The sequence below is a fragment of the Zalophus californianus genome, chromosome 8 (genome assembly GCF_009762305.2).
Source record: "Zalophus californianus isolate mZalCal1 chromosome 8, mZalCal1.pri.v2, whole genome shotgun sequence".
NCBI lineage: Eukaryota > Metazoa > Chordata > Mammalia > Carnivora > Otariidae > Zalophus > Zalophus californianus.
The window spans coordinates 105,301,601-105,327,698 of NC_045602.1; the positions used below are offsets into that span (position 1 = coordinate 105,301,601).

At 42.1% G+C, this 26,098-nt stretch overlaps 1 protein-coding gene across 14 annotated transcripts in view; it reads right to left on the minus strand.

Moving 5' to 3' along the window:
* Nucleotides 1-26,098, minus strand: part of PLCB4 (phospholipase C beta 4) — a 414,002-nt gene that overhangs the window by 274,328 nt on the left and 113,576 nt on the right. Inside the window, exon 3 of one of the 14 annotated variants that reach the window (XM_027623040.1) lies at nucleotides 10,902-11,050. The exons of 12 other annotated variants lie outside the window; for them this stretch is intronic. The gene's annotated coding sequence lies outside the window, so the exon portion shown is untranslated. Of the gene's footprint in view, nucleotides 1-10,440; nucleotides 10,571-10,901; nucleotides 11,051-26,098 lie in introns of those variants that run through there. One more of the 14 variants, XM_027623042.1, reaches the window with a different exon arrangement.

Here is a 26,098-nt window from a genome sequence, read left to right on the forward strand (position 1 = left end):
ACAGGAAAAAAAAAAGCTGACTTACAGTTTAAGGGATTTATAGGAAAATATCAAATGCGCTAACATTTGCATTAAAGGGGTCTCAGAGGAGATAGAAAGGGGCAGAAACCCTATTTGAAGAAATGACTGAAAACTTCTCAACTTTGGTAAGAAGACATAACCAGATCCAGAAAGCCCACAGATTCAAAATATGATATAGCCAAAGAGACCAACACCAAGGCATATTATAAGGAAAATGTCAAAGACAAAGACAGAATCTTAAAAGCAGCAAGAAGAAAACAACTTGTTATGTACAAGGGAAACCCCATAAGTTCATCAGCAAATTTTCTGTAGAAATGTTGCAGGACAGACGAGAGTGGTAATATATTCAAAGTGCTGAAAGAAAAAAATTTCCACCAAGCATATACTACCCAGCAAAGTTATCATTCAGAATTGAAGGACACATAAAGAGTTTTCAAGACAAGCATAAATTAAAGGAGTTCTTCACCACTAAATCAGCATTACAAGAAAATATTGCTAAGTGGAATTCTTCAAGTTGGAAAGAGGACATACTAATTGTAACAAAAATATAGGAAAATGTAAATCTCACAGGTAAAGGTAAATATATAGTAAAGGCAATGGATTAACACTTATAAAGGTAGCATGGAAGTTAAAAGACAAAAGTAGTAAATATTACAACTACAATAATGAGTTGAGGGATACACAAGATAAAGAAATGTAAAATGTGGTATCAAAAACAAACATGACTGGGGAGAGTAAAAAATGTAGAATTTTAGAATGTGTTATGAACTTAAAACAGACTATTGTAAGTTGTTACATGTAAGCCTCAAGCAAAACCACCAAGCAAAACCTATAGTAGATACACAAAAATGAGAAAGGAATCTATGCACACCACTAAAAAAGTCATCAAACCATGAATGAAGAGAGCAAAAGAAGACCTATGGACACAGGAACTACAAAACAGCCAGAAAACAATTAACAAAATTGTAATAAGTGTACCTATCAATAATTACCTTAAATGTAAATGGACTAAATTCTCCAATCAAAAGACAGTGACTGAACTGATAAAAAACAAGACCCATCGGGGCATGTGGGTGGCTCAGTTGGTTAAGTGACTGTCTTCGGCTCAGGTCATGATCCTGGAGTCCCAGGATTGAGCCCTGTATCAGGCTCCCTGCTCAGAAGGGAGTCTGCTTCTCCTCTGACCTTACCCCCCTCTCATGCTCTCTAATACTTAAAAAAAATCTATCTGCTGCCTACAAGAGACTCACTTTAGATATAAGGACACACACAGAATGAAAATGAAGGTATTCCATGCAAATGGAAACCAAAAGAAAGCTGGGGGATAACCATATTTATTAGACAAAATAGATTTTAAAACAAAGACTGTAATAAGAGACAAAGAAGGGCATTACATAATGATAAAGAGGTCAATCCAAGAGGTTATAACATTTGTAAATATTTATGTACCCAACACAGAAGCACTATATATATAAATATTAAGAGACAAAGAAAAAGACAGCAATAAGATAATAGGAGACTTTAACACACCATACATATCAATGGACAAATCATCCAAACAGAAAATCAATAAGGAAACATCAACTTTACATGACCTGTCAGATCAGATAGCCTTAACAGATACACACAGGGTATTCCATCCAAAAGCAACAGAATACATATTCTTCTCATGTGTACAAGGAACGTTCTCCAAGCTGGATCATTTGTTAGACTACAAAACAGGTAATAATTTAAAAAGACCACAATCACATCAAGCATCTTTCTCACCACAATTATATGAAACTAGAAATCAATTACAAGGAAACTGAAAAATTCACAAATACATGGAGACTGAAACAACATGCTCCTGAACAACCAATGGGTCAACAAAGAAATCAAAGTGAAATAAAAAAAATACCTTGAGACAAAAAAAAAAAAAAAAAAAGATCAAAGTACAACATACCAAAGCTCATGGGATACAGCAAAAGCAGTGCTAAGAGTGAAGTTCATAGCAATAAATGCTCTCCTCAGGAAGCACAAAAAAAATCTCAAACAGCCTAACTGTAACGTGAAGGAACTAGAAAAATAAGAAACTTAAAATCAGAAGGAAATTTTTAAAAAATCAACACAGAAATAAATGAAACAGAGGCTAAAAGGACAATAGAAAAGATCACTAAAATCAAGAGCTGGTTCTTTGAAAGATAAAATTGATAAGCCTTTAGCTAGACTCTCCAAGAAAAAAAAAAAAAACAGTGCTCAAATAAGTAAAATCAGAAATGAAAATGGAGACACAACTAATACCATAGAAATACAAAGATCAGAAAAGCCTACTACAAACAATTATATACCAACAAACTGACAACCTGGAAGAAATGGATACATTCCTAGAAGCCTACAACCTATCAAGAGTGAATCAGGATAAAAGAGAAAATCTGAACAGATCAATTACTAGTAAGGAAATTGAATTAGTCATTCTAAAGCTCCCTACACGCAAACGTTCGGGACCAGACAGCTTCACTGGTGAATTTACCTGACATCCAAAGAAGAATACCAATGCTTCTCAAAGTCTTCCAAAAAAAAAAAAAAAAAAAAAAGGGGGGGCGGGGAGAGGGAACACTTCCAAACTTTTTACGAGCCCAGCATTACAACACACAGACACCGTAAGAACAGATAATGACCAACATCCTTGATGAACACAGACTCAAAATCCTCAACATATTAGCAAACTGAGCTCAGCAATAAATAAGAGATCAAACCCATAATCAAGTAGGATTTATTCCAAGTATGCAAGGATGGTTCAGCATCCACAATCCAATCAACGTGATACACCACATTAACAAAATGAAGGATAAAGATCACATGATAATCTCAAATAGATGCAGAAAAAGCATTTGACAAAATACAAACTTCCATGTAGGATAAAAACTCTCAACAAAGTAGGTATAGAGGAAGTATATCCCAGAATAAAGGACATATGTGACACACCCACAGCTAACATCCTACTAAATCTAAGACTACATTCTCTGTTGGTGGGAATGTAAATTAAGAGAGCCACTCGGGAAAGCAGTATGGAGGCTCCTCAAAAAATTAAAAATAGAACTACCATATGATCCAGCAATCCCACTGCTTGGTATTTATCTGAAGAAAATAAAAACACTAACTTGAAAAGATACATGCACTCCCATGTTAATAGCAACACTATTTTTATTAGCCAAGCTATAGAAACAATTTAAGTGTCCCTTGGAGGAATGACTGGATAAAGAAAATGTGGTAATGTGTTATGTATATAAAATAGAATATTTAGCCATCACAAAGAATGAAACCTCGCCATTTGCAACAACACGGATGGACCTTGAAGGCATTATGCTACATGAAATAAGTCAGAGGAAAGACAAATACCCTATGATTTCACTTATATGTGGAATCTAAAAATAAAAAAACAGAATTCATGGATACAGATGGGTGGTTACCAGAGGTAGGGGTAAAGGATACATGAAATGGGTGTAGAAGTCAAAAAGTACAAACTTCCAATTATAAAATAAATAAGCCATAGGAATATAACGTACAGCATGGAGACCATAGTTAACACTGTATTGCATATTTGAAAGCTGCAAAGAGTAAATCTTCTAAGTTCTCATCACAAGAAAGAACTTATGTAGCACAGGTTGACTTAACTGTGATCCTTTTGCAATATATACAAATATCAACTATCGTTGTACACCTGAAACTAATGTTGTATGTCAATTATACCTCAAGAAAAAAACTTAAAAATTCTTTATTCACATACATTAAAATTCATTCTGGTATATAGTTCTATGAGTTTTGACAAATGCATATAGTCATGTAACCACCCTATAATCAAGACATAAAACCATTCCCAAAAATCTCTCCTGCTGCCCCCTTGTAGTCAGCCCCTCCTCTCAATCCCACCCAAACCACTGATCTGTCTTCTGTTCTTATGTTACCCTTAGTGTATGGAATCATACATCCTGTAGCCTTTTGAGTCTCTTTTCACTTAGCATAATACATTCTGTGATCATCAATGTTGATGTTTTCATCAATAGTTTGTTCCTTTTAACTGCTGAGTCGAATTTCATTGTATGGATGTACCAGCCTGATTTTCATTCCAGCTGGAGGACATCTGGGCTGTTTCTAGTTTCTGACAATTATAAATAAAGCTACTATAAATATAGCATACAGATTTTGGTGTGAACAAAGTTTTCATTTCACTTGGGTAAATATCCAGGAGTGGGACTGCTGGGTCATATTTAAGTGTATGTTTAACAGAATAGAAACCGCCAATTTTTCTCCTGAAGTGGATGAATGATTCTGTATCCCCACCAGAACTGAATGTATGAAAAGTCCAGTTGCTCTGCATCCTCACCCACTTGGAACTAATCTTTTTTATTATTACTTCAGCCATTCTAACGGGAGTGTAGTGATATCTTATTGTGATTTTAAAATTATGAATTTGAGATCTAGCAGATTTCACAGTACCATATATTTCTACCTTTAAGTCAATAATGTATTATTATATTCCTTTTGGAGATAAAGCAACAAGCGCAAACAATTAAGTGAATTCACGAAGTCACAACATGAAGAGGACTTTCTTGTAGAAGAAATGTTCCTTCCACAAGTTTGCATACGTGTATCTAATACCTACAAATAATAATACATCAATAAAAACAGATTCCCAGGGTGCCTGGGCTCAGTTGGTAGAGCATGCAACTCTTAATCTTGGGGTTATGAGTTTGAGCCCCACACTGGGCTGTAAAGATTACTTACAATGTAAAAATTAAAATAAGACTGCCAATTAACAAGAGGAGATAACTCTCTAATCCATAACTTTCATTAGTGTAAAAAAAAAATCATGAATTATGGACAATTGAACATGTGTTATATATAATTGCATATATACCATACACACAGATACATTTTATTATAAAGAATAGTCTGTCAAGTACATTGATAATTTAAATTTGATCACAAAAGGAGTATCTAATTTTTAGAAAAAGGATACCAATGATACTACACATTTGCATAAATTAGTGATCTGATTACAAATGTTAGCTGTTCCAAGGAAGAGCTCTATTTTTAAAAAATGTGAGTCTTTGTCCTGTTACTGTTTGCACCTTTAAATTAACTAAATACATGGTTTAGAAGTTTTACCATGTCTTATTTTTACCACTCTATTGTAATATTTGTGTCATATTCTGCTAAAGATATTACGCATTATCTATTCCCATAGATGAAACAGGAAATTAAATGTCTTCCAGTGAAAAATAGTTACTTCACCCATTCAACAACTATTTATTGCATTCCTAGCAAGTGGGGGGGGGCAGTTCTATTTTAGATAGGGACTTCAGGAGGGACTCTAATGAAGTGGCATATAAGCAAATACCTGAGAGAATGATAGAGTAAGCCTTTCAAAGATGTGGAAGAAGGAGATTCCAGTAAGAGACAGCAGGTGCAAAGGCCCTGAGGGGAGTGTTTTACAAGGTCGATGTGATCCATGCGGCTGGAGCACAACAGAGTACGCAAGGGGACACTAGAGGGAGATGAAGTCAAAAAGGGGAGCCAGATCATGCAAAGACATTGAATCTGATACTCAGTTAAATGGAAAGCAACTAGAGAGTTTAAGCAGCAAACTTAGGTAGCCTGAACTACAGTTTTAAAGGATGCATGCCTCGCTATTTGGAAGACTGTAGTAGCCCAAGGGTGAAGCAGAGAAACCAATTAACAGGCTGCTACAAGAGCCCAGAGGAGTGAGGACAGTGGCTTGGTCAATGCTGATGACAGATGACACTGAGAAAAGCAGTCAATTCGGTAATATTTTGAATGCAGAGGCAATAGGATTGGCTGCTGGGTTACATGTGGAGCGTAAAAAAAAGGAAACGACTTGGAAGTTGAAAATTAGCACTGAAATGTTAAATGAGGGGTACCTGGGTGGCTCAGTCAGTTGAGCGCCTAGTTCTTGATTTCAGCCCAGGTCATGATCTCAGGGTCCTGGGATTGAGCCCTCTGTTGGGCTCTGTGCTCCGCGGGGAGTCTGCTTGAGGATTCTCTCCCTCTCCCTCTATCCCTCCCCCGGCTTGTGCTCGCACACTTGTGCACACACGCACTCTCTCTAAAAATAAATAAATCTGTAAAAAAAAACAATGTTAAACAGAATCATTTAGTCTGAAAACAATGAAGAGTTTCATTTCAACAAGGATCTTTAAGAAACACACACAGTAACTGTACTGACTAGCTGGCATCCAATTTTTGAGAGCCAGGAGTGAAGATAAAAAACTGTCATTTCCAACAGCTAACTTTTGGAACACCTGCTGTCATCAGTCACTGCAGGAGAGTCATTGAGAATTTCAAATAAAGCTCAAAATCAGAATGCCATTCTTTCTCTTCTGCCCTCAATGAGTCTTGTGTAATATATTCCATATCAGCTACTGTAGCCGAGTTTGGCAGAATTATGCAGATGAACAGATTAACAGATAAACAAGACGATTGAAATGTAAATTGATGAAGATTAATGCAGTGGAGTGCGGTGAACCAACATGCAGGCAGAGATAAAATTCAAAATAGTAAATTATAATTCCAGAAGTTTCATACACTATCAGTTAACTGAATTAACAGAAATCTGGACAATCTCGAGTTTAGAATACAACTTTTTTTTTCATTTCTCTCAGAAACTGAAGGATACTGTTAAGATAAAACCATTTGTTGGGCTCTGTGAGTTAAGCATCTGACTCTTGGTTTCTGCTCAGGTCACGATCTTAGGGTCCCGAGACCAAGCCCCACCTCCATGCTCAGCAGGAAGTCTGCTTGGAGATTCTCTCCCTGCCCCTCTGCCCCTCTCCACACATGCTCTCTGAAATAAAATCTTTAAAAAAAAAAAAAAAAAAGATTAAAACCATTTGAAATAAAGATAACCGAATGCTTAAAACAGAGTAATGATTTTAAAGAAATTCAAGATGGTTTTGAAGAAGTAGAGAGGCTGAAATTATAAATGGCATTGAACAACTTTCCCTTAGACTTCACTGTCCCTACCATCTGAGATCCACAAGTGAGAAGCAGTCAGTGCTGTGCTAATAACATGGTCCTCAGGACTCCACCAGAGGCAGGGGACACTGAAAAAGCCAATGTGGAGCCAAGTCCTCATCATACTGTCCTCTACGGTTATTCTCCTTCCTTTACACAGTGTTTCCACACCTCACAGTGTTTAATAAATGCTTACTGCATGAATGAAACTTTACCACCGTGACCCTGGGAAAACCTTAGGATAGTGACTAACACATCTGGCAGAGGAGGAAAGTAAACCCCTCCACTTTATAATCCTTCTCCAAGGCAGGCCCAATGTACTTCCCTAAAGTTAGGATTCTGGGTATTTGTCAAGGCGACTTGGTGTTATAACCCAAAAATCTACAGCATTAAAAAGGAAAGAAAAGAAAAAAAGAGTAGAAACTACTTTGGAATTTTTTTTTTTAAGATTTTATTTATTCATGAGAGAGAGAGAGAGAGGCACAGGGAGAAGCAGGCTCCCAAGGAGCAGGGAGCCCGATGTGGGACTCGATCCCAGGACCCTGGGATCATGACCTGAGCCGAAGGCAGATGCTTAACCATCTGAGCCACCCAGGCGCCCTACTTTGGAATTTCTTGAGTTAAAGTACTTCAACATTTAGTGACACTTAAAAATCACTAAATTGTACACCTAAAACTAATATTATACTGTATGTTAACTAACTAGAATTTAAATAAATTAAAAAAAAAAACACGAAAAGAACATTTACTGCCAAATATGAGTAGAGTCTCCCTGGTAATCCATGTCCTCACCACCTACACCACAAACAGCATAGCCCAACTACACCTAAGCACCCTGGAAATGCTAAAACCTCTCCCATGAAATTACCAGTCTCGGGATGTTCCTGCCAACTCTGAGGATTCACCGAAGGTTGAATGAGGTTGAAAAAAGTCCCTCTACTATTTCCATAGATGGCCTTCAAGAAAGAGAAATGGCGTGTTAAATCAAAATCCGGGGACACAGGGATCTGCTGGTGAAAGAACTCATGGGCCATTCTTCAATCCCAATTAATCGACCCGCCATCCCTCCTTCTCCCCACGATGGAAGTGCAATGATCATCATTCCCATCTCCGGAACTGAGATAATCTAAGGACAAACGAATGACCAAAAATATTCCATTAATAGGACTACTCAAGCCACATCACAGTATTCATTTCAAGTTCAGAACCATAACTCTACTTAATTGCACAAAGCCCTCCATTTATCTGCATCTTCTGAGCGATCCGGCAGGAGCCTGAAGAAGCTGCTAAATCATCTTGCCCCCTCTCCTCATCTCAGTTCTGCTGCAGATATCGGATTGCAGTTCGCTTTCAAGAACTCCCTTGACAACTTAGAAGCTGAAAGATTCAATTTACTTTGCTGACTCCCTGTATTCCATGAAGAAAGAGAACCAATAACTGTGACACCATTTAACTGATGCAAAATTGCCTTTTCTTTTTACAGTAAGATCAATATTAAGCAAAAGTGCACCGAGTAACTTTTCTTTTGTTTCAATATTCACTTACTGCATTTGTTTGTGTATTTCAGAAACAGACACCCTTCAATGAAACACTGCCTCTTAGATAATAGTTGTCAAATGCTGACTTAGAACCACGTTAAGAAAAATCTGAATGTAAATGATGTAAACACTTTGAGACTGTATCTGGAAAGACAATGTATTTGCCATAAAAATATCATTAACTTGCACAGAGTGTTCCTTTTGCTGAGAAAGGACACCAGAACTCAGGTCAGGAAGCTCCTCTAAGCCACCACAAAGTTTTGTTTGTTCCTGTTTTGAGACAGGGGAGTTTGAGGATTTAAACCTCTCCAGTTAATGCCTCGATGGGTCTCTTTTAGCGCAGTCTAGACCAGCACTAATCAATAGAAATAAAACGCGAGCCACATGTAGAATTTTAAATGTTCTAGTTGCCATGTTAAAAAGGTAAAAAACAGGGACGCCTGGGTGGCTCAGTCGTTAAGCATCTGCCTTCGGCTCGGGTCATGATCCCAGGGTCCTGGGATCAAGCCCCGCATCGGGCTCCCTGCTCAGCGGGAAGCCTGCTTCTCCCTCTTCCTCTCCCACTCCCTCTGCTTGTGTTCCCTCTTTCGCTGTGTCTATCAAATATTTTTTTTTTAAAAAAAGGTAAAAACAGGTCAAATTAATTTTGATATTTTAAGCCCAAAATATCACTTTAACAAATATTTTTGTACAAAAATTATTGGTATACTTGACTTTTCATACTAAATCTTTTGAAATCCAGTGTGTATTTTGCACTCGCAAGCACATCTCAACTTGAACTGGCCACATGTTGAGTGCTCAAAGCCATGCGCACTGAGTGGGCTCCCATATTAGATGGCACGAATGCTAGTGCGGGTCCTAGAGAGAATCTGGAGTTGACTACTGGGTAGTCAATGGGTTTTGAGTGGCAATCACAGTCACTGTTACAAGGTGACTGGAAGAGAAAGAACTGGGAAGCCTCACATCGTCCTTGGCTCAGAAGCACTTAGGAATTCTGTAAGTTCTTAGAATAATCAGAACTTAACTCTCCTCTGATCCTTATAGCTCCAGACATTTCACTGGCAACCCCAATGTGCAAAGGGCTCAAAAATTAATTCGTCACATTTGCAAAAGCTATTAATTTACTGTTGTCCTCCTACTCTCGGGCATCTTGCTTTCTTGACATCAGGTATTCTCTACGACCTCTGTTATTTCTGTTGCTACTCAACTGATGAAATTCAAATATACATTCAATTCAGAACTCCAGCTCTCATCTTGAAATGTAATCATGAGCTATAGCTCAGAAAACCTAAGGTAACTCTTCTACCTACTGAAAAGCTATATATCAAACAATCTCCTAGACACTTCATGAAAATCATCTCCAACCTACGGAAGGGAGGCATTATTGCCCTCACTATAGTAAACCAACACTAGAAGGATAATAACCTGACCAAGGTCACAGGACGAGTTCTGTCTAGTCCTCAAGTGCATAACCTTCTACAGTCCTTCTTTGCCTTGATTTAATTATCACAGCCAATGTCCTTGTATTCCTAAATTGCCCACGCCAAAGCAAGCATCTTTGTATAGGCTTGAATTCTGAACACAATTCCTACTTTATTCCTCTGGGAACAGAAAGCAGCAAGAAAATAAGAACCATCTGTCATTACTGAGCTCACAAGCAGCAGAGGAAAAACTTTTCTCCATCCAAAGTCCAAGATAAAGAAATTCACTGAGTACCACCTACACTACACAATCCTCCCACCCAGGTGTCCATTTATATGCCCGACAGTCATTTTAATTGCAAATCTGAGGTCACCCCTGATAATAAGGGCCCTCCTCTTCCATTCTCGGGGCACTCTGGTCCCCAAAGTCATTAGTGCAAACTTACTTCAATTGCTTTTGACTCTGTCTGCACACACATTTCTCTGTAGGGACCGCTGCTATTCCAAGCTTCTGCTCCCTTTGCTTGGATGGTTGCTAAGGAGAAGAGAGCGCTGTCCTTGTAATTATCACCGGAAATTTTGTAATCTCCACCAGTCCCTTCCGTAACATCAATGGCCCCATACTGCTCAAAAGTGTAACCTCCGGTTTTGTGTTCCTGAGCAACGCCTAGCAGCTTCTATATGAGGTCATAAACAATGGATGCCCTCTACGACGAATGCAAATCAGTTTCTTCAGGGGCCTCCAAGCTTTAAGGAACCCTCCCTCCCTGGAGAAAGAAAAAAAATCAAGCACATCCCCCTTTACCACATCTCTCCATTTCACCTACTCCTGGGAAGACAGGTGCTCAACCATCATATATGTATAAGAAGGGTTTTCTGCATCCGAAAAATTTTCAGGCTGACTTACCTCTAAAATCTTTTTTCCGAAGCAGTCAGTCCCTCCCCCAGGTATAGCCTGGCCCCACAGTCAAGCAAGATGGGTCCCAAAGCAAGTTGTCTCCAACTGTGCTCCTCTACCGATGCCCACGGACCAGCAGCATCAGCACCATCCGGAAGCTTGTAAGAAATGCAGATTCTGCATTTTAACAGTGCCAGGCAATACGTATCCACATCAAAGTGTAAGAAGCCCGGTCCAAGACACAGTTGAAAAGAATCTGACTTATGGTTTTATAAATAACTAGCCAGTTGATGCAAAATACAATTGTTCACTTAATTTCCATTATGCTAGGAATTGTTGGGTTTTGTTTTTAGCCTGTTTTTCCTAACCTAAAACTGGACTGAAAATAAAAGTTCCCAGAGAAAAACCAACTTTCTTCATGTGGTCCTAGAATCCTTCCATCTCTTCCTTTATTGAAGTGAAAGTTTATACTCTGTGACCCCATATGTACACAGAGAGACACTAAAGACTAAAGATTTTTGCAAATGAAACTTGAGGACAATGCATGGAATAAGTGCCAAATAAACAAGCATAGTCTCATCACTAACTAGCCCTACACGTTTTCCTTTTGTGAACACTGCAAATTCTATTAGAAGGACTTATGAGATACAGTTTTATTAAATAACTATCAATTTGAGAAAACATGAGGATTTTAAGCTATATGAAACTACGTTTTACAGAAAAATGCAGCTAAACCTTCCTGAGTTCACCCTTCAGTGCCCTTGCAGTAGAGGTACATTTATAAAATGTATTTTAATAATAATGCCTATATGGTTTCTAGACAAATTAATTTGAGACATTTTATCATAAGTTTTACTGTGAACACTTTTCACCATGTTGTTCGAATAAGAATCATTTTTTCTAATGTGAAAATTTACACTTATGTAAATAATGTGTAAATTTAAATTTATATTTTACTTCACAGTTGTGGCAGTTACATTTTTCACTTATTATGTGTTCAAAAACACAAAGAAATACCAAGTTAACAGTGAACACATATAAAGTAATATAAAGCTTCCATATTTTAAAAGTAATTCCTGTTTAAGGATACTTTCCCCATACTTTAAAGAAAAAATGATTTGCTTTTGAAAATTTTAATATTCTGATTGTCTATGACTGAAAAAACCTAGAATATAGATGAAAGATGCCATAGTATTTTAAGAAAAAATCATCAAGAACCCCAGCAATCAAATGACCAAATACTATCTCAAAGTTACAAAGTTTTCAGAAAACCAAACTCCCAAAGATCACAATGTATTTTCACCTTTTGTCTATTAGGTATTCTTTATGGTCCTAGCATTCTACTTTTCCTCGATGGGCGCCTCTCATTCTTAAAGAAAAAAAAAGACATTCCTCATTCCATTTCAAAACAAAACAAAACAAAACCTGCACAAAGCCAAAAATCCAAAACATATTCTGATTCTACTCCCTCTTTGGTCTGAGTTTCCGGTTGAAAGCCACCACCTCATTTCCAGCAGCTGCCATTTTATCACACTGGATAAACAACAGAGTGGAAAGTGCCTCAGTTATGACTGCTATGAGCAGGTCAATCGGCCCCTGGCCCTTCCTTTCTCTCTCCATGGGGAGAGGAAACAGAATGATGGACCCACGGGGTCCTTATAGATCTAAAAGTTGGCTCGGTGAGCCTCAGCAAAGAAGGGTGTCCAGAGTGTGAACACAAAGACAGGGACTACCCTGTGGAATCCCAGTGCCTGGCATGGCAACTCACACCCTATCTGTTTATGGAACATCCCAGGCCTTCCCCCCATGGCATCTCCTACATCTCCACTCTACCATGGCCCATTGGCTCCTCTGCAGCCTCAGCAGGAACACTGCTCCGCCTCTTTCCCAGCCCAAGTCCTCAAGAGAGGACAAGGCTGGTGGACTGGGAAAGCCATGGCAGTGTCTGTCTGATGCTGCTTCTAAGTCAGATGTCAGTGACTCACAGCCTCCATAGTCTGTGATGGAGCGAACCAATGGAGCCAACCTTCAGTGACAAGAGGATGAGGAATCTGGTTGTGTGAATCCTTTTGCCACAAACAAAAAACCCCCAAAGCTCAGCTACAATACACTGAAAGATAAAAGTGAGAAGAGCAGGGCTCACATAAATGTTCCAGTGAAATCTTTGGATCTCGCAGTAACCATCTGTCAGGGCACGGCGAGAGCCAGAGTGTCAGGGAAGCACTGAAGGGCAGGAGCGATGGGAAGAACTAAGGCTGTTGGTGGCCCTAAGAAGGGAGAAGGGGTCCCATGATCAGGGAGGGGCTGAGCGGCAGGGCCCCTCAGAGCCAACAAAAATCAAGAGCTGTGGTCTAAAGCAAGAACATGGAAGCAAGTCTGGATGCAGCTGCTTGGGCTGGGTGTATACACTGTTGTCCTAATAGAGCACAGTCAGCTTGTCCTTTTGAGAAACTCTAGACCCTTGAACTCTGAATTCTGATCAAGCAGCAGCATCTCCCCTGCTTCTCCCTATCGCCCCTGGCCCCAGTCTGTTCTCCACCCAGAAGGACAGACGATTCTTTCTAAAAATTTAAATCTGATCGTGTCATTCCTCTGTTCAGAATTCCCAATAGATTCCCAATACACTCTGAATACAACCCCAAATCCTTACCCTGGTCCCTGGGTACCCTATTTATCTTACTTCCTAGCCTTCTTTCCTTTGATTATCCCACTCCACCCAAAATAGCCTCTGTGCTCTTCCTCAAAGCCCCTCATGTGCTGTGTAGGGTCCTCCCACTCGCTGTTCCTTCTGCCTGGGATATCCACAGGACTCTAAACTTCATTGATGTTTCTGCTCAAATGTCACCTCTTCAGGAAGGCCTCCCTCTACAAACCCATCCAAAATGGCAGCCTCACCTCTGTTATCCCCTTACCCCTGGAACCCACCCATCTTACACTCACCCACAGCCTCCTCCTCCAAGTGCTTGTGATTCTTTGCCTAAAACCTCTCTTTGGCTAAGAGCTGTATTCATCCTTGCACAGAGGGGCAGGCCAAAAATGCCCAAGGGGTGGCCCTCAGCCAGAGACGGGTGATGGTTAGTGGGTGATGGTTAGTGGGTGATGGTTAGTGGGTAAATAACCAACCTCCAAGTCCTTCTATGGGACAATTCCAGGGCCTGTTCTATACTGTATTCCAGTGGTCCCCTGTGGGATTGCGAGTTGGTTGCCCCGAGAGGTAATCTACCCTTTACTGGATTCCTTCATGTCTATGTTTCACTTCCTTACTCTCCTGCCAGTATTTCCAGGGATCACTTCCCCAATAAATCACTTGCACCCAAATCTTCTGTCACAGGAACAGCTTTGGGGGAACTCAAATTCAAGATCCTACCCACCCCCTCCTCCTAGCACAGTACCCAGCACATGGCAGGTGCTTAGTAAGTATCTGAATGAATGAACTGTCATAATTAATCTTCACCTTGGTGATGCTGCCAATCAAGAAGTATCCTGTATCCTATCTAAAAGCTTATTTTATATACAGATGATCAGCCCTTGTTTCAGCTAGAACAAAGACTCTGAGAAGGGCTTAGGATCCTACATCACTTCCTTAGCAACAACTCAGTGCTATTTATGACACCCATTCCTCTACTGAATGGGGTCCACCATCAAGAAACATGTTCTTTCTTGGGGCACCTGGGTGGCTCAGATGGTTAAGCATCTGCCTTCGGCTCAGGTCATGATCCCAGGGTCCTGGGATCGAGCCTCACGTCTGGCTCCTGGCTCGGCGGGGAGCCTGCTTCTCCCTCTACCTCTCCCCTCCTCATGCTCTCTGTCTCAAATGAATAAATAAAATCTTAAAAAAAAAATGTTGTTCTCTAAAGTCAATGGATACTCCAATTCTCAAACCCTAAACTGTAGCATGTAAAACATGAGATTAACATTGTAGGTCGTTCTTAAATGCCCTCCAGATGCAAAATCCTTACTCCTTTGTGTCCTCCCCCTGGAAGCTAGGAAGTCAAGGACAGAGGCCAGCTCTTAGAATCAGGACTAGCTACATAATTTGCAGGATCCACTCCCAAAGGAAAACATGGGGCCCTTTGTTAAGAATTTCAAGACCGTGACAACAGAGCATTAAACCAAACACAGAGCCCTTCTGAGTCTGGGCTCTGTAACTGCACAGGTCACATGCCCATGAAACCGGCCCTGCCAAGGATTCATGAAGGATAAACCCTTGGAGACCTCCTAAGACTGCTCCCTTAGCACCGATGGTTCTCAGAGAAAGGAGAAAGAGCAGCGGTCTGTTTTAGCTTAAACCACAGCAAGACTACCCAACTCGTAACAGCAGAGAGGCCTGTGGGCAGCTCTTCAGGGCAGTTCAGTTCACATCACCTTCGGACTTCACAAATGCCCAAGGAATCAATCATGGCGCACAGCTCCCCGCTGCCTGCTCCGTGGTTCAAACTGCTGGCAGCTCCTGGGTTGCAATTACCCTGTTGAGTCCCACAGTTTAAATGAACAGATTATATAACCAAAGAGAAAGAAAACCTGCTTTTAGATAGAGGATGCAAAAGATCTCAGGATCTAGTTCAAGAAAATCCATTCCCGTTCATCACTCGGGGTCTGATGGCCGCATAGCTAAAAGGTCAGAAGGGTCTGCTAGAAAAATGAAAGGGGTACAAAACAGCCTGTTAATGTCATACCTAGGCTTCAGGGACACGTATAATTGAGAGAATGTGCAGATCAAGGGGGTACCAGGACACAGCCGTGACTAGGGCAGACCTATAGAAACATATCCAAGATGGGAAAATGGTATAACAGCACCCGTGCCTACAAGATACTTAATACATTTTAAGGGAGGAACAGAAGCAATCTGCTAATATGCACTGTGGATCCCCAAGAGGAGGACCCAGGACAGGCTTCCAAACACAACTGACACAGAACCCTTGATGAGCCAGGCAACTGATAGGGCTCAGGACAGACTTTGAGAAAAGGTTACTTATACCTAAGTAACCACAAACCTGATTTCCTGATATGCCAAGTGGCTTTACTATACACAATCATTTCTAAAGTTTGTTTTCAGTCTTGTACAAGATGCAAAAGGAATGACTGTCTCCATTTAAAACGTCAGCATTTAGCTGAACTTCACTTCATGAATAATTGCTGAATGAACTCCTGTAGGGCATACGATACAAATGGCCTCATGTTGGGAACTTCTGGTACCACACAAAAGCACTTTCAAGAGTATCGAGGAGTTGGGGATTAGTAGGCAGACATTTCAGGATTAAAATTCTGTTCCCGTTCTGTAGAGATTGTGTGACTTGGTACAGTCAACTAACCTTCATGGGCTTCAGTGTCCTTTATTGTAAAGGGAGAGCATACCCACTTCCCAGGGGTACTGTGAGGGAGGAATCAGAGGATTACCAATTTTTTTTTAAGATTTATTTTGAGAGAGTGAGAAGGAGAGAGAGAGAGAGAGAGAGAGAGAGAGAGAGAAAGAGTACATGAGAGCGAGGAGGGTCAGAGGGAGAAGCAGACTCCCCGCCGAGCAGGGAGCCCGATGCGGGACTCGATCCCGGGACTCCAGGATCATGACCTGAGCCGAAGGCAGTCGCTTAACCAACTGAGCCACCCAGGCGCCCCTATCAATGTTCTTAAATGCCAGATGTTCAAACCAAACTCTAGACCTCCCCCTAAAACCGGTGTCTCACCTGCAAGCTCTGTGCTCGGACCCACGTCCTTGTAGCTAATGTTGATTATGCTTTGACACCCAACATCCAGTCTGTCACAAATCCTCGCGGCTCTTCACTCAAAATACCCCAAACCTGATCACCCCTCACCAACCGCAGCCCACTCCAGTCTTGGTTCTAGGTGCACTCATGTCCCTCCTGATCTTTTGCCAAATCCCTCCCGGGCTTCCTTCTCCCGCCTGTGTCCCTATTCAATTTATTCTCAACATGGCAGCCAGAGGAGTCTTGTTAAAACGAAAGAACTACCCCAAGTAACAAAGTCCTTACTTTGGTCTAAAACGTTGGTTCTAAACTCCGGTGTGACTTTGCACCTCAGAGGACATTTGGCAACGTCCTGAGACATTTTTAGTTGTCACCCATGGAAGGCAGGGGCTGCTACTTGCACCTCGTAGGTAGAGTCCAGGGGTGCCGTTAAACAGCCTACAATGCATGGTGGTACAGTGCCCACAGCAAAGAATTATCCAGCCCACAATGTCAGTAGCGAAGTGGAGAAATGCTTGTTTGAGGGACTGAAGTGGTCTGAACGCCTCCCACCTCCTCCAACACGTCGAGTCCTCTTCCCCCATGCTCCCTGCTGCAGAGCCGTGCCCCTGCTGTTCCTGCATAGGACAAGCCACTCCCACACACAGCCACTGTTCTCTTGGCCTAGAATGTTCTTCCTATAGATATCCTCAGGGCTCATCATTTTGCTGCCTTCAGGTCTCTGCCAATCATCTCGTTTTAAGTTGCAGCTCCCCTCCCATCCTGCTCAGCACCATTCTCCCCCTTTTCTCCAGAGCACGGACCTTCCAGCACACCTGTCATTGTACTTTGTCTTCTTCTACTTCCTGGAATGCAAGCTTCATAAGGTGGGAACTTTTGACTGATTTATCCGTATTACGTACGTGGCACATAGCAGGCACTCAATAAATATTTGCTAAAATGAATGAGTGAATGTATGGCTATTACCCTGTAGAGGTACTACATTGTGGCTGGGAGAAAGTTTCTAGTCTGAGTGGGGAAAATATGTATTTCAACTTATCACTGAGGCCATATTCATAACTTGTTTTGTATCAAAACAGAACTTTAAAAATAATTCCCAAATGGACCCCTTAATGCTATCATGACAAATGCATGGAGGGTAATAATGGGAGCCAAGCCCATCTACCCTTGAAACTTCCTTCAATCACAATTCATAGATATGAAGGATTAAACTAGTTGATGTCTATGGCAAGTGTCATTTTCCAAACTAACCATCAGTGTGTGTTGTTGGAAAAATACAATTGTATTTATGGAAGATAAACGGATAGAGAATTTTAAAAATCCGGACAGTTCCAGAAATCCCAGACTAACCAAAGTTTCTATGCTCAGAATACCTCCAATCAGCAACATTCCATGATTCTATGAAATGCTTACCATACACAGCTAGGCATTACTCGTAGGGCCAGACATTATAAATAACACATAGTCCTTGCCCTCAGAGCGTTTACAGTCTGGCATGGAAGTAAAGATGGTTGTAAAGATGGCTGACCTGAAGCACACCATGACCAACAGTAAGCTGACTAGTTTCAGTGTTACAAGAGGGGCGGACAAGGAAGGTGGGGAGGGGGAGGTGGCCCTGGTGTTTCCTGGAGAGTGAGCACAGGGAGAGCAGGCCTGTGTTCTGGAAGTGGTGAGTCTTCCCATTTGGTCGGAACCACAGGCCACCTGTAAGGAAGTGGCAGGAAGCAAGTAAAGGGTCCATGAGGCCAGTGCACAGAGGGCTGAGTGCCTGGGACAAAGGGCTCCCACTCATTTGGGAAGGACTGGCAGATGGCTAGAAGACCATGCTCAGAGGCAGCTGGGCTGGGTTCATTTCCTGGGTTTCCCTGTACTTTCCTGGGAGGCAGCATGGCTGGAAGGAAAGGAAGCGACCTAGATAATCAGGTCGGGAAGGGAAGTAGAGGATAACGAAATAATCTTAGCTAGACAGATGAGGAGGAACCTGGCAGAGAGAGAAGACAGCCAGTGTGTGCAGAGAGGGCCCGGACCATCCCAAAGGAAGCAGGGGAGAAGCAGCTGTAAAACTGCCCGATCTTTCCCACACCCACAAGGCACACGAATAGACAGGAAGGCGAGAAAGGGCGTTCAAGCAACGCCATGACCTCAGGACTATTCAAGCCATTTTAGAATATTACAATGCCCAATGTTCCCATTCAGTTTATCAGGTGGTTTCAGAGAAGTGGAATCAAGGGTACGGGATTATTTTCCACGGATGTTAGAACAGCCCCTTCCTGAGAAGGGCCTCACCCTGATCCTCTGAAACCTCTGCAAACCAAATGGAAGTTTCTAGATTGTGTTGGCAGAACCTAATCTCTCATTAACAGAATCATCAAGAATGGGTTGTAACAAATACTATTCTTTTTAAACTTTCTTTTGACTCATCTCATTAGTGGATATGTAATAAGAGGAAGTCTGAAGCCGAAACAATAGGAAATGGCTTTAAGACTTAAAGCTGATTTCTAAAAAGGAGGACTTGTCAAGGGGCGATACAGGCCCAACCATCACCTTGAACGAGCCTTCATTTATGTAACAGGTATTCAGAGCCTCCACTGGGAGTCAGGCACCAGGAAGGTGCTTGGGCCACTTCAGCAAAAAAGCAGCAAACCTGACCCAGAGGGACACACACATGCTAGAGAAGAGGGAGAGAAAGTCAACACTAAACCCAATAAGTTGCTAAGTTACAGAAGCTGAAAAATGGTCAGTGCCCTGGAAGGACAAAGGTAGAGAACAGGACGGGGGTCAAACAAAAGGTACGCAGACTTGGGGCACCTGGGTGGCTCAGTCGTTAAGCATCTGCCTTTGGCTCAGGTCATGATCCGAGGGTCCTGGGATCAAGCCTAGCATCGGGCTCCCTGCTCAGTGGGAAGCCTGCTTCTCCGTCTCCCACTCCCCTTGCTTGTGTTCCCTCTCTCGCTGTGTCTGTCAAATAAAATCTTTAAAAAACAAAAACAAAAACAAAAAACAAAAGGTACACAGACTTGAAGGAAGTACAGGAATCAGCCAGGGAGATGGGGGCGGGGGGGGAGTGCATTCGTGACAGAGGAAGCAGCGAGGCAAAGATCCTCCGAGTACAGCAAGCCTGTGTGTGCAAGGAACTGCCCAACGCCACTGTGGCTGAGCTGAGGGAGCTTGGGAGGATGTGATGGAGGTAACAAGAGGCTAAGATCACACAGGCCCGGGAGCGCATGGTGGAGATCCCGACTGGTACTGGGAGTGAGGGGAAGACCCGCTGGAGGAAGCTAGGAAGGGAGGAGCTGGGTTAGAGCAACTGGCTAAACAGAACCCTAACAGGAGTGGGGGTGCAGGAAACAAGCCTGGGAGAAAAGAGACCAGTCATCCAGGTGAAGAAGAACAAGGCCTATACCACGGTGGCAGAGTACAAGAGGTGAAACAGAAGGTGGGTACCTTCTGAAGGTAGAACAGTCAGGATTTACCAACAGACTATGTGCGGATGTGGGAAAGGCAGGCGTCAAGGACGATTCTAGGAACAAAACTGTGCAACACGCCCTTGTTAAATTTCAGCAGAAATACCCCAAAAAGCTCTAGGAAAGATTCTCATTCGAACACCAGGTTTCCATTTAGCACCTGCTATTTATTGAATAGAGGATTCCAGTCCAGGAAGTGCGTAGTCAAAGCAAGTTTATGGTCCGCAAGCTGCACCTACCTGTGACTCTGTTCCGACAGAAAAACCAGAGTGGTCTATAGTAGAGTAAGCATTACATAAATTAACCCGTGTGACCGCCAAGGTCCTGGTTCTGTTCATAAAAGCACACACGCAGAGTTATGTCATGTGTACATAGCCATCCATAAAAGTACCTTACAGCCCATGATTCAGTCCAGAATGCAAGGTTTCATTTAAAAGTCAACTAGTTGCATAAAAATGTTTCCTAATCATAAAAAAAAGAATCTGGTTTTTTTTTTTGGAAATAGGATACTCGACTATGACCCTCAAATGCTTTCTTTTGATGCTAAATTTCAAAACAACATAAAACCCACGGTCCTAGTCATGTCATTGATCTGAATTATTTCTACAACTACAACTATGGATGGCTTCCCAAACACAGCACATTCAAGGACATCACGACATGGTATCCGCCACACCGGCACGTTTCACCTGCACCTGGGGCTGCAAAGGAAGTACTTCTTACAATGAAGAAAACATTTCACAAAAACCCGCCTTGAGCTCATTCTGAGCCAAATAAGGCAATGTACTCAAATAGGAAAAACTGAACTGAAATGAAGTCAAGAAAGAAGATAAGGAGTGTTGATCCCTCTCCCCTCCCCCCATTCCCATAATATTGGTATGACCATTTTTGACCAAGGATTGCCCTCAAAAATCACTGCAATAGGTGCTAGGACTTTTAGAGTCATTGCATGGAACAGGATGCCTTCTACCTTCAATTTCATCCCTTCTTTGAAAGTTCTCATCTTCTAGTACATTCCAGATGCTTTAGAGATTTGAAATTAATTTTCCCTCTTTTAAAGGAAACCCAGGAAAAGAAAATTTGAAGTTGCAAAAATGACAGAGCAGAAAGGATAGTTCTTGTTGAAGTAGATTCTTCAGTTTATTAATATATTCACTACAGAGTTAATAGCTTTATAGATTAATCTACTTGTGTCTAGATAAAAGACCAAGGATATAAATATATTAGGATGAACCATGTGAAATTATGACTATCATTTTGACCAACAAAAACCATCAATTTCATGCAGCTCAGCCTAAGACTCACCAGTGATCTCTCAGAATGTCCAATTCAAAAATCAAGACGTTTCTCCAAAGCACCCATGAACAAGGAAGTGAGATTCCATTTTCCCTAATTTGATTTCCATTCAACTTTAAACATCTGCATACAGTATTTCCCAAAACCATAAAAAACACTTCAAATAGCATTCACTCTGATTGCAATCACAAACAAGAAAAACTTAAAAATAATTTAGATTAGACCCGCATTCTTATCTAAATAAATATCTCGGGTCCGATGGTCCTTTTTGATGCTGCTACAAAACTTAACTTTGAAAATCCAGCAGATCTTTCTTCTCCCCTACCTGTGGTCACAGGAAAGAGTATCTACTTCTGGAGTATCACAGCTCCTGTGACCTGCCCTACCTTGTTTCAGAGTTGCCTCCCCTATCTTCTTCTGCAGGAACCCCACCACTCCCTTCTTGACTTTATCCCCCACAGCCCTAACTGAAGGAGAGAAATGCATCATCAGAGATGGGCTCAGTGAGCCGATCTACGGTCACCCTGTTACACTCAGGGGCATCTCAGGGCACAAACGACAGCATATTTTCATGGGATGGGTGAGCCCCCAGCCCTACTGGACTGTAAGACACACCTGGATTGGAGAGTAGAGACCACCTGTGTTTGGACAATATCCTCCAGGGGCAGGAGGGGTTTTGAACCTTATTCTCCCTGCAGTTTAATTAACACACACAGATTCTTCCTGGTTTTGCTGTGAGGAGAGCACTTTGACTCCCCGGCCCCCCCCTAAGAAAGAGGTGCTGGGTTCTGAAGTCCCCACTGAGTGAAAGCTTCAGGTCCCAGTAAACATATTCTTCCTTCTAAATACAATTTGAGGTGAGCCATTAAATGTGACTCCGACTGAGTGGTATTTTACTTTCCCTTCCCATGTACCCCCGAACTCTTCCCCCCATGACGCCTCGGAACACAGGACTCAGGTGAGACAGAGGAGCCAGAAAATCTACACAGGTCAGGCCGCTTATGGCCCAAACAGCAGAGGGACAGGTATTTCAGCCCTAGGTGACCAACTGGTCCTGCACTGAAAACTGAAAATCCCAGGCCCAGGAGCCTCTCCATCCCAGGCTCACTTCCTGGGCTATGACAGGTGAGCTCCATTTTCTCTTAATCTCAACCTCTGCCAGAAGACTCCTGTCACTGGTTATTAGTCAAGCCAGTAAACTGTCCACGTATGTACTCAATAAATACCACAAATGCATCTTTTGTTAACAACCCACGGGGTGCAGAGGCACAATTTGAGATTAGACTCACAGATGGATGACTGGGTAAATTCCCACCAGCCTTCACTTTTGGACAAAAAAGGAAAAACAAGCCTCCCTTAAGTACTTCTGCCTGGCTTAATGTAGTTTGCAGACCAGCCAACTCTAAAGAGTCCCAAGTGATTGATATCATAAGGGTGAGAAACAACCTTTAACCCATTACTTGCATGAAGTGGGCTCCAAGCATGGCACCCAAAGCTGACAGGCATTTAAAGATAAGAAATAGGGGCTCCTGGGTGGCTCAGTCAGTTAAGCATCTGCCTTCAGCTCAGGTCATGATCCCAGGGTCCTGGGATCGAGCCTCACATTGGGGTCCCTGCTCAGTGGAGAGCCTGCTTCCCCCTCTGCCTCTCCCCCTGGCTTGTGCTCTCTCCCTATCTTTCTCTCTCCCCCACTCACACACACACTCTCTCAAATAAATAAAATCTTTAACAAAAAGACAAAAAACAGCTCTTCAACAAGTTAGTTATTGCTGTAAACCATTTCAACTCATGATCAATTCATTTGAACAAAATGTACTTGTTGAATAATTACCCTGGGCCGGGCTATGAGATGCTATGGAAAAAGAACAAAACAGACAACCCCCTCCACCCCATCCCCACCGTCTTCACGGCTGTTCTGAAACTCAGTTCCTTATTCTACCCCTTCTCCTCAAAATCACTTCAGGACGTGAGCCCAAGATCTGAAAGTAATTCCCAAGTCCCACTATTAACAATCTTCATCTCCTTCCTATAGCGACAAAAACAAAACAACCCCAAAGAATGGGTATCTTTTTGGGATACTGTATTAGTGTTATACTAAAAAACTCTACAGATCAATTTGTCTCATTTTCTTGTCCTAGTGAGACTATTCTGGACTGAAGGTTTATGTTCCCTAGAATTCATATGCTGAAGCCTTAATCCCTGAGGTGATGGTATCAGGAGATGGGCCTTTGGGGAAACAATCAGGGTTAGATTTGGTCTTTAGGATAGGGCCTCTTAGTGGGATTAGTGACCTCGTGAAGAAGAGACACAAGATCTGTTCCTCTCCACGTGCATGCACCAAGGAAAGGCCATATGAAGACACGGAGAGAGGTCTCCCTGCAAAGCAGGAGGAGGAGGAGCCTTAGCAGACACTGAATCTGCCCGCACCTGAGTCTTGGGACTTCCCTGCCTCCAGAACTGTGAGAAATAAATGTGTGCTGTTTAAGCCACCCAAACTCCAGTATCTTGTTAAAACAGCCAGAAAGGACTAAAACGGAGACCCAGAAAGTGCAGGGGAAAACACTTAGCAAATAGTCCTCAAGGAAATGCTTGTGATTGTTGTACGTTGTGGAGACTTATTCTAAGATATGTCTTGAATGGTGATGGATACAGCGAGAGCAGACCATGCTTATCACCTAGTCCCCTAAACAGCTGTCCCATGACACTGGCAGTCTGTCTGCAGACATTAAGTGGATCATTCTCCCGTGCCTACATTTTGTTCAGATATTCAAAGTTTGGTCAAGGTCATAATTTCCAAAGAGTATTCCCCAGCAACACAATCAGACAAAACATATAGGCCCTGGAGCTTAAGGGGCTCATTCACGGCAGACTTAACCATTTCAAGTCTCACCACAACATGAGGCAAGCCCAGGTCTGGACAACGAGTTCAAGGGCATTTGTTCAATTATTGCTCAAGTGCTTAAATAATTATTAAAGTTTTTCAGGGTAGAAAAGCAAAAGCTGATCCAGATGGAATCACATTTCAAACTCCCTGTCAATGAGATAACTGTTAGGAAATCTAGGGCCTTTTTTTCTGCAGAGTCTGCCTTTGGGAGTCCCTGAATGGGTGAGGATAGGTATGAAGGTGATCTTCAGCCAGGCGAGCTGACAACACTGAAGTATAGCCCACATGACCCCGGTGACTACAGTCCACCCCTCAGCTTAGGAAGAGGGCCCGTCTCTGTGTTCAAGACAGCAGTTATATTAGAAATTATACTTCTTCCCCTGTGCAGAAGGGGATTTTTGGTCAGAGCAGTACTCATGCTAAACTGGGGTAAGACAAGAGGTGGCCCTAAAAGACTGACTTTCGCATGCATTCTCCCCTCCCCCACTGCTCTCCTATACATCCCTACCCCATACAGAAAGCCTATACCTAACAAACTGCCCTCTTGCACAATCCAGACTATAGCACCAGCTTTGTAACACAACAGTTTTCCATCAAGCGGCAAAAGCTCCTCCTGAGATTTATAATCTCTGAACAAAGGAGCACCATGGCTCATGATAGGAATGCTTTCAACACCTCCCCAGATTATGTTATTATGTGGATTAATAATCCACAGGGATGCCAGAACACAGAGATCTTTATGACAGTGGGTGTCTAGCCCCCAAGCTAGTTAGGACAACACATGCTTCTGTTCAGAACCTTCTAGTTCACTGACCTTGATGCAAAATGAGTGATTTCAGCAGAGCACATGTTGACTGATGGCTAACATTTAGGAATGCTGCATTTCTAAACAAGGCACTGGAAGCCCATGCTCACATTTTATAGTGAATGCTATGTTCCTGTGTTCACTAACAATTCTTGCACGTGCTTCTATTTTCTTCATCCTCACCAGAGAGGAGACTGTCCTGGGTAGGGATATATTCTATTTCATGGAAGGCAAATAACTTCAGAATTTTCAAGCTGAAGGGCACCTGAGGTCCTCTATTCCAAACCCTAATTTTGAGGAAAAGGACAATGAAGCATAGAAAACTGAGGACAAGTAAGCTTCAAATAAAGTGCTCCTTCATAACTATGTTCTCTCATTTGTTAAGCAAGCATGTACTCAAAGAGGACAGAATGCCCACAGCCTTAGACTGCTAACCATTGGCACCTCTAATTCAATATCTCGTGAAGAAATATGCATTCCTCAGTGAAAACCCTGGGCAAACCAGCTGCATTCGTTTCTTATTGCTCCCATAATAAAACCCACAATCCTAGTGGCTTAAAACACAAACTCATTATCTTAAAGTTCTGTAGGTCAGAAGTGTCACACAAGTCTCCGAGAGCTAAAATCAAGGTGCCCACAGGGTTGTGCTCCTTGCCACAGGGTCCAGGGGAAAAACTGGTTTTCTTGCTATACCCAGCTCCTACAGACCAGGCACATTCCTTGGCTCCTGACTCCCTTCCTACATCTTCAAAGCCTGCAACACTAAGTCCCAAGCTCTTTCATACTTTGGATTTCTCCTGCCAGGTCTTCTAATGTTCCAGTTAGCGCTCTCCTCTCGCTCTGACAACAGTAAAGGTTCTCCACTTTTATGGACGAATGATTAGATTGTGCCCATCTGGATTATCTAGACTAATCTAGCCCTCTCACGGTCCTTAACCTTAATCACATCCACAACATCCTTTTTGCCACGTAAGGTAAAACTTATAAATTCTAGAAATTAAGACTTAGACATCTTGGTGTGGGGGAGGCATTATTCTACCTACCACATCTGC